This window comes from Lepisosteus platostomus, unplaced genomic scaffold (genome assembly GCF_059453375.1).
Source record: "Lepisosteus platostomus isolate fLepPlt1 unplaced genomic scaffold, fLepPlt1.hap1 Scaffold_104_H1, whole genome shotgun sequence".
Lineage (NCBI taxonomy): Eukaryota > Metazoa > Chordata > Actinopteri > Semionotiformes > Lepisosteidae > Lepisosteus > Lepisosteus platostomus.
The window spans coordinates 75,783-88,959 of record NW_028291485.1 but is presented as its reverse complement, the minus strand read 5'-3'; the positions used below and the strand labels follow the sequence as shown (position 1 = coordinate 88,959).

Genomic DNA, 13,177 nt, shown 5'->3' with positions numbered 1-13,177 from the left:
GACCGCGAGTCCTCACAAGTCACTCTTGTGCCTGGGAAGAAGCTGGTTCGTTCCCGGTCCAGCACTGCTTCTGAATAAGCTATTCAGGTTGTCGACGAGGGTCCAACTGTAGGGTCCAACTGTCCAACACAAACACAATCTGTGGCGTTTAGCGTGACATAGTCTTGCAGGCATCGTGCTGTCTCACTGCAATACTATACCGCTGGAAGAAACAGTCCATCTGGCCATGAAACTCATTTGAACGTCTCGCTACAGCAACTAACAATATCATGATTTATTCAGGATGTGTGGAATCAGCACGTCCCGGAGACAGCTTCCGAAATCGTGAGCATTCTCTGGTGGTGTCCTGCAGGGCACCTGTGGGCGTGCGTTGGTGGTATAGTGGTGAGCATAGCTGCCTTCCAAGCAGTTGACCTGGGTTCGATTCCCAGCCAACGCAGTGGCGATTGGTTTCAAATGCTGTCATGAGCCTTGGATTGTGACTAGCAAAGCGCAGCCTTTTGCAAAACGGAATTGAAGGAGAATCTTACAGGGGATTCTGAGCGGTGTCTGCATACATGCAGTCCGATACGGGTGCTGAAAGCTTGAGCTACTCTCAATGTCATGCTGCCTTTCCCCGGAGTAAATCTGTTACATTGAAAGAATGCTTCTGGCAGGTTCAAAAAGGGACCCTTGTTAATTGGAGAAATCAATGATTTCGAATGAATTCTGTATGCGTTAAAAGACAGCTATACACAGAAAACATGCAGGACACTGCCCATGATGTTTCCCGAGCCGAAACACAGTGCGTTTTTCCAAGCCATCTGACAAAGCCCGCCCACTGAAAACTGCAGCAGATCGTGTAAAGACGTTCAACTTTGTAACTACTGCACGCACAGGAAGCAGAATAAATTCCTCTTTTCACACTGTGCCGGAAACGACGCACTCTGGGAAGCCGCTATGCAAAGCGAGGTCCCAAGATCCCCTGCGGCCGGACACTTCCCGCCCCCCAAAGAAAAGAGCGCCAATCAGACGGCCGGAGACCGAGGACTCGCGGAGCAGACGGCCACAATCACCATTACAAGAGCGATTGCGAACGTGCTTGTTTTCTCTCTTTGACCAGCCCAGCTGCCCGCCACCCGAAAGCAGGAAAGCACAAAAATTGCAGGGAACTCATTCATGCTCCTCTCCACGGAAATCTTTAGTAAAAGGCGAAAGATTTGTACGAGATGAAGAGAAACCAGAGTGCGTGGCTGCACAGCTGCAGGAGCCCAGGCCGCCTTCAAGGCCTCTGCCCTGCCGGTCGTGGTTGGCAATGCACCTGGCCTTACAAACGAGCCAGTGGGGCCCGTTCAGCTCCGGGCTCATCGCCTGCGGCTTACGGCTTGCGAGCGTGCCCAATCCGTGCGATAACTCGGAAAACACCCGGCCACACTGTGCCGGAAACGACGCACTCTGGGAAGCCGCTATGCAAAGCGAGGTCCCAAGATCCCCTGCGGCCGGACACTTCCCGCCCCCCAAAGAAAAGAGCGCCAATCAGATGTCCAGAGACCGAGGACTCGCGGAGCAGACGGCCACAATCGCCATAACAAGAGCAATTGTGAACGTTTTTGTTTTCTCTCTTTGACCAGCCCAGCCGTACCCCACCCGAAGGCAGGGAAGCGCAAAAATTGCATGGAACTCATTCATGCTTCTCTCCACGGAAATCTTTAGTAAAAGGCGAAAGATTTGTACGAGATGAAGAGAAACCAGAGTGCGTGGCTGCACAGCTGCAGGAGCCCAGGCCGCCTTCAAAGCCTCTGCGCTGCCGGTCGTGGTTGGCAATGCACCTGGCCTTACAAACTAGCCAGTGGGGCCCGTTCAGCTCCGGGCTCATCGCCTGCGGCTCACGGCTTGCGAGCGTGCCCAATCCGTGCGATAACTCGGAAAACACCCGGCCACACTGTGCCGGAAACGACGCACTCTGGGAAGCCGCTATGCAGGCAAGGTCCCAAGATCCCTTGCGGCCGGACACTTCCCACCCACCAAAGAAAAGAACGCCAATCAGACGGCCGGAGACCGAGGACTCGCGGAGCAGACGGCCACAATCACCATTACAAGAGCGATTGCAAACGTGCTTGTTTTCTCTCTTTGACCAGCCCAGCTGCCCGCCACCCGAAAGCAGGGAAGCACAAAAATTGCAGAGAACTCATTCATGCTCCTCTCCACGGAAATCTTTAGTAAAAGGCGAAAGATTTGTACGAGATGAAGAGAAACCAGAGTGCGTGGCTGCACAGCTGCAGGAGCCCAGGCCGCCTTCAAGGCCTCTGCCCTGCCGGTCGTGGTTGGCAATACACCTGGCCTTACAAACGAGCCAGTGGGGCCCGTTCAGCTCCGGGCTCATCGCCTGCGGCTCACAGCTTGCGAGCGTGCCCAATCCGTGCGATAACTCGGAAAACACCCGGCCACACTGTGCCGGAAACGACGCACTCTGGGAAGCCGCTATGCAGGCAAGGTCCCAAGATCCCCTGCGGCCGGACACTTCCCACCCACCAAAGAAAAGAGCGCCAATCAGACAGCCGGAGACCGAGGACTCGCGGAGCAGACGGCCACAATCGCCATAACAAGAGTGATTGCGAACGTGCTTGTTTTCTCTCTTTGACCAACCCAGCTGCGACCCACCCGAAGGCAGGGAAGCGCAAAAATTGCATGGAACTCATTCATGCTCCTCTCCACGGAAATCTTTAGTAAAAGGCGAAAGATTTGTACGAGATGAAAAGAAACCAGTGTGCATGGCTGATTAAGGCCATTTAAGGCCTTAATCAGGCAATTAAGGCCCACACCGATCCTGAGCCTCAGAACTCCGGGCGCAATTAAGGCCCAAACCAGTTCTGACCTTCAGAACTCCGGGCGCAATTAAGGCCCACACCAGTCCTGAACTTCACGGTAAGGGTCCAAAACCCATTCAAAAACTTCACGCGCAATTAAGGCATAAACCAGCTTCGAACGCCTGTACACAATACCGCGGAACCCCTGCCAGACCAAATTCTGGGCTTACAGCAAACAACCCATTACATACACCGGTGTCTTCCCCGGGCCAGAGGAATTCAGAAACTCACGTTTACTCCGTCATCTCGGGCGATTCTCGCAGGGAGCAGAGATTTCCCAATCGGTCAGAGAGAGTCGGGACTTTTAAATAAAAGAGGAGTCCTTACCTCTTAGTTATGTGCGCGCTGACCATCTCTCCTGCCGATGGGAAGTTCTGCGCCTTCTGGAGCATCCGCCGACTACGCCAAATTTGTTGTAACAGAAGAAATAAGGTCTTGATCCCGAGATGAAGTAAAACAGATGAGTTTATTGCATGCAAGGAACAATAAAGCCGAAGTCTTGTTTCCCGCAAGAAACAACAAAACCGAAGTATTGTTCCCCGTACTGTTACAAACTTTTGGGTTATATAGTGTTTTCTTCTCCGTTTCTGACGTCACTCGGTCTGATGGTAAAGAGGGGGGTTCATGGTATTTGGCCAGTTTACGATGTTCTGGACAAATGGTCAGTTTAACATTACACCCAGGGGGTTCCTAGCTTGCATCTGCAATCCTTATCAGTTAACCCCCCTTTCCTGCCATAAACCCCAGTTTGTGACTTGAAAGTCTAAACCCCCTACAGAAAGGATTAAATTCAAACCCCCGTCTCCACATCTTTCTTCAGTATCTTAATAAAGTGAAGGAGCTGCCCCTTCGCCAAGGCGGCGTGGGGCAGAATGGACAACATAATGCAACTCCTGGAAACGAATGCGGTGCTCAGCTACCAGTACATTCTGCTGGGGCTGGCACCTACCGGACTGGACAGGGGGACGCAGTTCCTGATGTGGCTGCTGCTGTCCCTCACAAAGAAAGGCCTGTGGGACGCGAGAAACAATCTCATCCGGCACAACAACAAGTGGGGAGCGAGGGAGCTGGAAGAGAGGATCCTGGCGGACCTCAGGAGGAGGATGAAGCGCGACGTTGCTAAATGGGGTTTCTCCACGGCAAAGGAGCACTGGAAAGTCCTATGGACCCTGTACAGGGATTAATGGTTTACAGCAAGCGGTAGGGTTTGGAGGGACTCTCATAATAGCGCAAATCCGCCCACCCTTGCAAGGATTGATAACGGACAATCACCGCCGTTCCGCCGATGTTTTAATTTTGTGGAGTGTTATCGTGTGAGACGTTTCCCTTTGAGATGTGTTTTTTTTCGGAATAAAGTATATTTTATAAGAAAAAAAAAAGATTGTACCATAAAGATTTCCATGGAGAGGACTATGGTTTCCTGCAGGACTATGCCGGTAGGAGGACCAGGTTCCACAACTTCAAGGGGCTGTGTCGAGGCAATCCACAGTACTGTCAGGACCAGCCCTGGCAGTTTTAGGATTCCCATTCTGGAACATAGATGAGGCACATGGTACAGTTCCACTATAATTTTGAATATATTTTCCTAGCAGGACCTACAGTACAGTACCTAACTACCTGCAGCTACAAAGGGGCACCCCCCTCTTTGATCGGGTTTGGACGTTTAACCCTATTCTGTGTTCTCCGGCGCCATTTGAGGTGGGCGATACAACCGGAGGTGGTTGCGATGCACCCACTTGTAGACCAGAGATTGCCTTCCCTTCTCAATCTGAATTCGATAAGCTACCGGTGATACCTTATCGACAATCTCGTGGGGTCCTGTCCAACTGGGTAAGAACTTCTGGGCCACCCCTGTGGGTTTGGCAAATTGGAAGTACAGGACCTTGTCTCCTACTTGGAGTTCCTGGTTAACTGCCTTTCGGTCATAGTATGCTTTCCTACCCTCTGCACTCCTTCCCAGATTGTTCTGGGCAAAAGCAAAGGTTGCCTGCAGATGTGCTCGCAGGTCTGACACATACTGATGGGCCGTAGCAGCCCCCGTCGTGCTCAGGTCCTCCACCCCATAAAGACAGTGTAGGGGAAGAGTCATCTTCCGACCTGTCATCATCTCAAAAGGTGGGACCCCCGTAGAGCAATGGGGCTTACCTCGGATGGCCATCAGAACCAGGGGCAGCTTAATGTCTCAGTCCCTACTGCTGTTGGAGACAAACTTTTTGAGCATACTAACCACCGTTCGGTTTGCCCTTTCTGCCTGGCCCGAGGATTGAGGGTGGTAGGAGATATGCAACTGGGTCTTGACCCCAAGCATATTCCACAGGGTTGCCATTACTGTAGCTGTGAAATGGGTTCCCCGATCCGAGACCACGGTCAGGGGGAATCCCCATCGACTGAACACATGGTTCACCAACAGCACTGCAGTTGTCTCTGCCGTGTCGTTGGGTGCTGGGAGGCACTCAATCCATTTTGTGAATGCACACGTAACAGTGAGGAAATATTTGTTCCCTCTGGATGACCTCACCAGCGGCCCCACCCAATCCATTTGAAGATTGGACCAGGTGAATGTCATGCCCTTTTTCTGGAGTGGTGCACGGTGCAAGGGCCGTGATGGTTGGAACTGGCTACACGTCAGACACCCCTTTACATACGCGGCGATGTCTTGGCCCATGTGAGGCCAGAATGCCACCTGCTGGATAGTGTCGTATGTAGCCTTGATTCCCCGGTGACCCCCACAGGGTTCGTCATGAGCGTGTTGGATCATGACCCCCCGATGACAGTGGGGAACTACCCACTTTGGGACACCTTGTGCAACTGGTACACAAACCAACAACCCCTTTATAATTTTTAGGTTGTCTTTCACCTCTGCCAGCTCCTTCAGCTCCAGAGACTGGCTCAGCACCTGCTCCGAAAGAGGTTGACGCACTGGGTCAGCGATATGCTGATACATTTGCCCAATTGCTGGGTCCTGTTTCTGCATTTCCGCAAGATCGGTGTTAAAACCCTGTGACCCAAGCACTACAGATTGAGGGTCAGCTCCGACATCCTGTCTAGCCCTGCTTCGGGTGACCGCCTTGACCTCAGCCACGAATTCTGGGGGTAGCCATTCCTGCTGGAACTGCCAGGGTTCACCCTCTAAGGCGCCAGATTTGGCCAACCGGTCGGCCTCATCATTCCCGTCTTTGTCGGGTCCCTTCACCTGGGAGTGTCCCTTCACCTTCCTCCAGTAAACCATCATTCCAGCCTCGGTCGTGAGCTTGTCACTGGCCAGGAACAACTCTTTGTTCTTTACTTCCTTGCCCCGGGCATTTTTCATGCCGTTACCCTTCCAATACGGAACGTGAGACACGAAGCTCTGTCGGGCGTAGTTCGAGTCACTACAGATGACAAACTGTTTAAGGCCATGTGTCAGGGCCTGCTGGAGGGTGATCAGCACCCCAGCTACTTCCGCATACTGACTAGTCTTTGGTCCTAGCTTATAGCGGGTCGGCCTCTAACCATATACGTATAATAGACCTCTAAAGTTATACGTATAATAGACCTCTAACCATATACGTATAATAGACCTCTAAAGTTATCCGGAACTCCAACCATATATGTATAATAGTCCTCTAAATTTATCCGTATAATAGAACTCCAACCATTTATGTATAATGAACGTCTAAATATAGACGTATAATTGACGTTTAACTTTAGACGTATATTAGAATTTCATTCTAGACGAATTGTAGACCACATTTAGACGTCTAAGATATGCGTTTAATAGACGTATATTATACGTCTTTTGCCCAATGGGTTACGTCTCAACAGAAACGCTCTTTAGCTCTTTCAGCGTTATGCAGAGAACATCGTCTGTCGAGATCACTTTTGAGTCAGCGCGAAACGCCGTGTGCTGTCAGTTTGATTTCATATTGCTCGTTGCGGCGCCCGGCTTTTGTCTGTCAAACGTTAGGTTGCGCTTCTTCATGCTGCATCGTCGGCATGAGTGGAGCTTTATAAACGTCTGTACTTACTGCGCCCCATAAGAAATCGTTTGTCCCCGTTCAAAAGAGATTGTGCGATGTCCTGCAGCAAACCTTTGACAGTTTGAAAAGAGGAATTTATTCTGCTTCCTGTGCGTGCAGTAGTTACAAAGTTGAACGCCTTTACACGATCTGCTGCAGTTTTCAGTGGGCGGGCTTTGTCAAATGGCTTGGAAAAACGCTTTTGTCAAAGCTCTTTGACAAAAAGAGCTATTGTCAAAGGTTTTGGTGGTCATTTTGAATGACCACAGAGCGCTGTGACCTCGGTTTTACATCTCATCCGAAAGACAGCGCCCTTTTACAACACAGCATCTCCGTCACTATACTGGGGCATTGGGACCCGCACAGACCTCAGGGTGAGCGCCCCCCCGCCGGCACCATTAACACCGCTTCCAGCTGGAAGCTTTGTTTTTCCCTGTAGCTCATCCTCATCCAGGTACTGACCTGGCTCACACCTGCTTAGCTTCAGTGGGTTTTCAGTTGCGAGTTGCAAGGGGATGCAAGTGATGGAGCCGCTCGCTGCAAAAGCCACTGCATTGGCCGGGAATCGAACCCGAGCCTCCCGCGTGGCAGGCGAGAATTCTACCACTGAACCACCAATGCTCAGTGCCTGGGCCTTCAAAAAAGACGGTTTTTTGGTGCTCTGTGCAAAACGCGTCGACATATGCTTCCAGCTGCAAAATGCCATTTGCGGACGCTGAAGAACTTATTTCCAAGGCAGCGGGTACAAGCGATTGGGCGTTTTAAAACCACCAGGAACAGCAAAGAGGCGCGCTTCTTTGCTTGTGCCGAAACACACCGACTGAAGGCGGACAACGTAGTCGGCAGGATTGGAACCTGTGCGGGGAGACCCCAATGGATTTCTAGTCCATCGCCTTAACCACTCAGCCACGACTACAGCAAGCCCCACCGCAGCTGCGTTCTTGCTACAATCTTACCTGGATCGCGAGGCGCCGGCGGAAGCCTATTTCAAAGTCGTTCTCCGTTTCAAAAAAACATTTCCAAAATACAAGCCTTGCAGACAGACACGCCTCAGAGGACTTAAGGGTGGCTTCATGTCGGAATGATAAAGTCTCCCCGTCCGGACATGAAAATGCCACTTTGTTACACACAAAAAAAGAATCAACAACAGAGAAATGCCCACAAGCATTTGAAAAGCCGCACCACGTCGCACTTGAAATAGCTCTTACATTAGTGGTAGATGCAGGAATCGCCTTTTTATTTACGCTCTTACCAACGCGATGGAAAGCAAAACAAAGCAAAGCAGAGCAAAACAAAACAAACAAACGAAAACCCTCACGTCCTGCACTTGCATATAACGCCGTTACGTGCCCAAGCGGTATTGTACGTCATCCTAGCACTGCATCCCGGGTCGTACGATATATGGGAACGAGCACACGCCATGAATCGTCTCGAATCACTCCCTACAGCTGTAAGGCGCCTTGAAGCGTGCACCCCCAACGTTCTTCTTTGCGCATCTGTGAAAGGTAAACTCTTGAGCAAACTCTGAACCAGCTCTAAGGAAACTAATCCGATTAGACGTTACTTTGACTCATCCTTTAAGGGACCCTTGTTAATTGGAGAAATCAATGATTTCGAATGAATTCTGTATGCGTTAAAAGACAGCTATACACAGAAAACATGCAGGACACTGCTCATGATGTTTCCCGAGCCGAAACACAGTGCGTTTTTCCAAGCCATTTGACAAAGCCCACCCACTGAAAACTGCAGCAGATCATGTAAAGACGTTCAACTTTGTAACTACTGCACGCACAGGAAGCAGAATAAATTCCTCTTTTCAAACTGTCAAAGGTTTGCTTTGCGAACGCTGCAGGACATCGCACAATCTCTTTTGAATGGGGACAAACGATTTCTTATGGGGCGCAGTAAGTACAGACGTTTAAAATGCTCCACTCATGCCGACGATGCAGCATGAAGAAGCGCAACCTAACGTTTGACAGACAAAAGCCAGGCGCCGCTATGAGCAATATGAAATCATACTGACAGCACACGGCGTTTCGCGTTGTCACAAAAGTAATCTCGACAGACGCTGTTCTCTGCATAACGCTGAAAGAGCTAAAGAGCGTTTCTGTTGACACGTAACAAGCTCGTTTCTTTCTACCATGATATCACCGTGACCAAATCTGTCTTTAAACACCTTGCTCAGTCTCTGACGAGACTGTCAAAAATTGCTTTCGCCGATTGTATTGCAAACCGGCGGAAGCGGGGTATTGGGAAAAGTTTTCAACTAGCAATAATCGCGCCTCGGCTAAACCTCACAGGCTACGATACTGCCACTGCGCAAAGCTGACGGTTGCCAGGCAACCGCGGGGATCCTATGGAAATCGTTATCGATCGTCTCATGGCATGTCGTTGCTATAACGCTTCATATTTGTCGTCTTCTTCTTCTTCTAGCTTGAGGTTTTGAAGAATTTCATGACAGACAAGGGCTCCGTTGGGAACAAAGGGCGTTGTGAGAAAACCGTTGCTTATTTTCAGCAGCAGAAATACAACCCTTTAAATACAAGATGACAGAACAATGACGAAGGGCATGCCGGGAGGAACTCATGCACTACAGAGGAAAGGGGGCGGGCACGTACAGTTCACATTCAAGCCACAAGTACTCTTCTTGGATGTTGCACAAACAAATCCTAACGTCTTGAAAGCATTGCAGCATGTTTGTGTCCCACTTCCCGTGGCTGCGGGACGACTGACACGAACGGACAAACACAATCTGTGGCGTTTAGCGTGACATAGTCTTGCAGGCATCGTGCTGTCTCACTGCAATATTATACCGCTGGAGGAAACAGTCCATCTGGCCATGAAACTCATTTGAACGTCTAGCTACAGCAACTAACAATATCATGATTTATTCAGGATGTGTGGAATCAGCACGTCCCGGAGACAGCTTCCGAAATCGTGAGCATTCTCTGGTGGTAGGGGCGTTCAAGATGGCGCTCAGGTGGGAGGTAAAGTTTAGTGGTTGGGGAGTTTTTTTGAGTTTTTCATGACCTGAATGTTAATTTTTGCTTTTTTTGACTACAGAAAAATAAGGACTTAACACTAGTTGTTTAAACTTCAGTTATAATTGAAAGAAAAAACGATTTTTTTTTTGGTTTAAAAAGTCCGATATGAGTAACACTGGGAAAAGAAAAGAGAGTGCTGGGTCTTCGAAGGAGAACTCTAAGATACCTCAATCGTATATGTATAGCACTACAAAAAAATCGATGGCAACTAAAGGGAAAAGTGAAGCAGCTGCAGGGGCAGCAACAGGGCGGAGGCGCCGCGCGCCCGGCCGACGTGTTGGACCGGTGCGCTTTACGTGCTGAAATAAACACGCGAAAGCCCCGAAATGTTTCCAGAGTGCTGTGCACTGGAGGTTTTTGTCTGGTGAAGACTTGCCTGGTGCTCCTCCGTGCAGATTGTTTGTCCTCCTCCAGTGCGGGACGAGCCAACACAAGGGAGCGCATTCGCCAACATCCAGGCACGCAATGCGATTTGGAAAGCAGCTCCTTTCCAAAGAGTTGCACACGAACGATCCTTCAGTCCCGCTCGGGGGGCACGGAACCCCCGCCACACATAGCTTCAAGTAGTGAGTCAGGCGCCGGGGCTTTCGCTTACGGCCACACCACCCTGAACACACCTGATCTCGTCTGATCTCGGAAGCTAAGCAGCGTCGGGCCTGGTTAGTACTTGGGTGGGAGACTGCCTGGGAATACCAGGTGCTGTAAGCTTTTGCTCTCCCGGCCAGCAGGGGTCGCCGTTGGTGCCGTAGGCTTTGGGAGGAAAACCTGCAGGATGGAAAGGTGATCTATAGCCTCATCTCTAGAGATGTTTTGTTGCTATGGCATGTGTGTGACCCATATTAAAAAAAAAAAACCCGTCTGTAAAACGAATATCGAAGCTGCCTCTAAATCTGCAAATGAAGATGAGTCGATAAACCACTCGTTTTTCTTATAACTAGACATTTATTCATTTGTTACCGATTTCATTCATTGAGCACGGATACAATAGAGGTACAGCCATTCACTGTTTGACATGTCTGCACTGGTACAGAACCGAGCAATCAGAAAACGGGTGAAACTGTCTTTAGACTCAGCATACAGTACCGAGGCCCCCCATGACCAAATAAAGGCTAACCTCGATAATCAGCCTAAAGAACGCAGACTACAGCAAAACGACCGACTTTGAAAAGGGAATGAACGTCCGGAAGGAGTAGTGGAACTAGCTTGAGATGCTTCTCCGGACCCCTAACTAAAAGCCAGCGAGAACCAGCAGCGGCGTCCACTCCTGTCGAACCGGGATCCTTCCACAGCCACGCAGCTCGTGGTGTCCTAACGCTCCCGTATCTGATTTTGGACCAAGCACATCAGGGGAGAGCGCGAACGCAGTCCCCCACTACCAGAAATTATGCAGTCGAGATTCCCACATTTGGGGAATTCGCAGGGGTCAGCACAGCCGGAGTGCAATGGCCGAGCCTCGCCCTGGGTGAACCTCCTTCTTGATCAAGGTATCTCCCCTGCCAGGTAAGTATGAGTTAAACAGGCCCCTGCAAGCGGCCCGCACCCACAGCACAAATCGCGCAGCCTAGGCCACCTCCTCGCCCCGCACGCCACCGCCTCCTGCTGGGCCCACTCTTTCACACACTCACACGCCACACTAACACTCAAAAGTGTGGGCAAAACGAGAAAACGAGCGCGCCGTTTCCTACACATCTGCAGTCGCCGTTGCGCATTCGCAGCATGTCCCGGGATGCAATTCGGCCTCATTTGCATAACTCCAGACCGGCAGATCGCCACGCAAGCTCGCGACGTGCGCCTGCCACACACCGAACAAACCTTTTCAGCAATTTCCAAAAAACGGGCCTGCTCGCCTGCCCACAAGGCTCCGTCTCTTACCTGCTCTCCAGAGCCTGCTGCCTTCTGTGCTTTTCTCTCGGCACCGCTGCAGTGCACACAACTCCTGCAGCGGGAGGGGGGGAGAAAGTTCCCGCGCTCCGCCGCAGGGAAGGCTCGCTCCGTGCGCACACGTCCTTTCGATGCCAGTCCAACAAGTGCTCCGCATTAGCTGCGTCGGGGCTCCGGCGTGTCGCACCTCACCTCACCTCGCACTGCCCCCTCCTTGAATGTCTGCCGCTGGGCATGCCCCACTCTCCTCCGCCTTATCTTATCGCGTGTGAGCACCGACAATGGCCACAATGCCGGGGAATGGCACCTGTAAAGTGTTAATTGGGGCACAGGAACAGCCCGTCTCGTCTCGGGGGGGCCGGCTTCAGAGACAATACAGCAAACACAGCGGGGCGGGGGAAGAAGACGACACCACACATGCGGGTACATTCAGCTCCGGCGAGAACGAGACATTTCTCGGTCTTTTCAAGTGCCGAGAGCCGAGCAATCCTTCACTTGTATCGTTTCTCCCCGGTGACTAGATCTGGCCCTGCGACTCTCGACTGGGCTCACCCCCGGGGCAGCCCAGCAGGTGTGAGCCTGGCCGGCACCCGGATGGGAGATTCCACCCCGGAAAAGCTCCGGTTGCTGCTGCTCCTGCAAGAGGTGTGACTGGGACCAGTAGGGAGCGCTCACCCTGCGGGCTGTGTGGCTCTCTTACGCCCCAGCCTCCTGAAGGCGACACTCTGCTGCACAAACAGGCGCCGTCCTTCGGGGGAGGCGTCAAACCGAGGTCCCGACCCTCCTTGGCCATTAGGAAACCCCAGGGCGTCTCTCAAAAAGAGACGCCGGGGGTGTCCCTCTGGTGTTAGTGCTCCCCTTTACCCATCAGTCGGGGTCTCCTCCTAATCCCCGTCTCACCTGTAACAATCAATGACGAGGCCCCCCTGTCCGTGAGATTTAGTACTCGCGCAAGAGACCGGGGGCAGAGCGCGAACGCGGTCCCCCGCCCCCCACAAAGTGCGCGCTCCGGGTTCCCTCTCGGGGCCCTGCAACACAGCGGAAGGGCAGCGAGAAGGAGCCTCTTGCTCTGACGCCGCAAGGCCACAAGAGGGCGGAGGCGCCGCGCGCCCGGCCGACGTGTTGGACCGGTGCGCTTTACGTGCTGAAATAAACACGCGAAAGCCCCGAAATGTTTCCAGAGTGCTGTGCACTGGAGGTTTTTGTCTGGTGAAGACTTGCCTGGTGCTCCTCCGTGCAGATTGTTTGTCCTCCTCCAGTGCGGGATGAGCCAACACAAGGGAGCGCATTCGCCAACATCCAGGCACGCAATGCGATTTGGAAAGCAGCTCCTTTCCAAAGAGTTGCACACGAACGATCCTTCAGTCCCGCTCGGGGGGCACGGAACCCCCGCCACACACAGCTTCAA

The 13,177-nt window shown here is 51.8% G+C and overlaps 9 non-coding genes across 9 annotated transcripts; 2 read left to right on the top strand and 7 right to left on the bottom strand.

Moving 5' to 3' along the window:
* Nucleotides 1-367: 367 nt before the first annotated feature.
* trnag-ucc (transfer RNA glycine (anticodon UCC)) lies at nucleotides 368-439 on the top strand. The gene has a single exon. It is a non-coding gene; the product is annotated as a tRNA-Gly (tRNA).
* A 674-nt stretch (nucleotides 440-1,113) lies between these two features.
* On the bottom strand, nucleotides 1,114-1,228 carry LOC148637925 (U5 spliceosomal RNA). Its single transcript, XR_015931147.1, has one exon. It is a non-coding gene; the product is annotated as a U5 spliceosomal RNA (small nuclear RNA).
* A 391-nt stretch (nucleotides 1,229-1,619) lies between these two features.
* On the bottom strand, nucleotides 1,620-1,736 carry LOC148637924 (U5 spliceosomal RNA). The gene has a single exon (XR_015931148.1). It is a non-coding gene; the product is annotated as a U5 spliceosomal RNA (small nuclear RNA).
* A 392-nt stretch (nucleotides 1,737-2,128) lies between these two features.
* On the bottom strand, nucleotides 2,129-2,243 carry LOC148637923 (U5 spliceosomal RNA). The gene has a single exon (XR_015931145.1). It is a non-coding gene; the product is annotated as a U5 spliceosomal RNA (small nuclear RNA).
* A 393-nt stretch (nucleotides 2,244-2,636) lies between these two features.
* Nucleotides 2,637-2,750, bottom strand: LOC148637922 (U5 spliceosomal RNA). Its single transcript, XR_015931151.1, has one exon. It is a non-coding gene; the product is annotated as a U5 spliceosomal RNA (small nuclear RNA).
* A 4,644-nt stretch (nucleotides 2,751-7,394) lies between these two features.
* On the bottom strand, nucleotides 7,395-7,465 carry trnag-gcc (transfer RNA glycine (anticodon GCC)). Its single transcript has one exon. It is a non-coding gene; the product is annotated as a tRNA-Gly (tRNA).
* Nucleotides 7,466-9,029: 1,564 nt separating this feature from the next.
* On the bottom strand, nucleotides 9,030-9,171 carry LOC148637920 (U4 spliceosomal RNA). The gene has a single exon (XR_015931152.1). It is a non-coding gene; the product is annotated as a U4 spliceosomal RNA (small nuclear RNA).
* Nucleotides 9,172-10,477: 1,306 nt separating this feature from the next.
* On the top strand, nucleotides 10,478-10,596 carry LOC148637919 (5S ribosomal RNA). The gene has a single exon (XR_015931139.1). It is a non-coding gene; the product is annotated as a 5S ribosomal RNA (ribosomal RNA).
* Nucleotides 10,597-11,232: 636 nt separating this feature from the next.
* On the bottom strand, nucleotides 11,233-11,396 carry LOC148637918 (U1 spliceosomal RNA). The gene has a single exon (XR_015931135.1). It is a non-coding gene; the product is annotated as a U1 spliceosomal RNA (small nuclear RNA).
* Nucleotides 11,397-13,177: the final 1,781 nt, after the last annotated feature.